Raw genomic sequence first — 1285 nt, forward strand, 5'->3', positions numbered from 1 at the left:
TATCACTAGCTTCCACAAATTCATCCTCAACTTGCTTCTTCGGTGCTTCATACCTTGTACCACTTCTCAAGTGAATGGCACTAACCGTTTCATGTCTTGGAGGATTACTTTGAGGTGGTAATTGCCCCTTTTGTCTTTGTGAGCTTGAAGATTCTAGTTGAGTCAATTGAGTTTCCAACATCTTGGTGTGAGCTAGAATGTTGTTGATGGTGGTTTCCTTTGCTTGACTATCTTTTTGCATTTGAGTGAAAAATTCTTGTTGATTCTTTTGCATTTGGAGGACCGCTTTTTGAACATCAAAACCTTGGTCATTTTGGTGATTGTATGGATTTTGGTTTTGGTAACCTTGGTTTTGGTTGTAAAAGGGTCTTTGATTTTGGTTTCTCATGGGAGGTGGGGTTTATGTTGTTTGAGGGTTTTGAACATTTTGGCTTTTGTGTGAGAGATTTGGATGAAACTTGGTGTTTTCATTGTAATAGTTGGAATAAGGGGTACCACTCTTGTATGCTTGGAAAGCATTCACTTGTTCATTTGTTCCCCTACATTCACTTTGGTCATGTCCCAAAGTTCCACAATTCTCACATATCCCACTTGGGATTGATGAGGATGCCGTCATGGCATTAACATGATGCTTTGGTGATTTTGAGGCTTCTTCAAGTCTAGCCATAGCTTGTTCAAACTTCAAATTGATTGTGTCAATGTGAGCACTAAGTTGAGCACCCAATTGAGTAACGAAGTCAACTTCATGCCTTCCTCCTCTAGTAGCCTTGCGAGGTCTACTATATTGTGAGTTATGGACCGTCATTTCCTCAATCTAGTTCCATGTTTGATTGTCATCAACTTCGGTGAACATTCCATTTGATCCCATGTTGAGAATGTTCCTTGAATCTTCATATAGACCGTTCCAAAATTGTTGTACCAAGAACCACTCGCTAAGTCCATGGTGAGGACATGAGCGACAAATTTCCTTGAACCGCTCCCAAGCTTCATACAAAGATTCTTCATCCCTTTGCCTAAAACCCGTAATTTGAGCTCTTAGCATGTTAGTCTTTTCCGGTGGGTAGAACTTTTTGTAGAAAGCTAGAGCCAACTTCTTCCAAGAATCAATTCCGAGAGTGGCCTTATCAAGGCCCTTCAACCATTGTTTCGCGGTGCCGATTAGAGAAAAAGGAAATAAGACCCATCGAATTTGGTTTTGAGTTACACCGGTTTGAGAAATCGCATCACAATAGTCACAAAAGGTTTCCATATGAGAATGAGGGTCTTCACTAGGCATCTCCCCAAA

At 40.7% G+C, this 1285-nt stretch overlaps 1 non-coding gene across 1 annotated transcript; it reads left to right on the plus strand.

The window, feature by feature from the left end:
• Nucleotides 1-935: 935 nt before the first annotated feature.
• LOC141639562 (small nucleolar RNA R71) lies at nucleotides 936-1042 on the plus strand. The gene has a single exon (XR_012542573.1). It is a non-coding gene; the product is annotated as a small nucleolar RNA R71 (small nucleolar RNA).
• The last annotated feature ends 243 nt before the right edge of the window (nucleotides 1043-1285 follow it).

This window comes from Silene latifolia, unplaced genomic scaffold (genome assembly GCF_048544455.1).
Source record: "Silene latifolia isolate original U9 population unplaced genomic scaffold, ASM4854445v1 scaffold_444, whole genome shotgun sequence".
NCBI classification, from domain to species: domain Eukaryota; kingdom Viridiplantae; phylum Streptophyta; class Magnoliopsida; order Caryophyllales; family Caryophyllaceae; genus Silene; species Silene latifolia.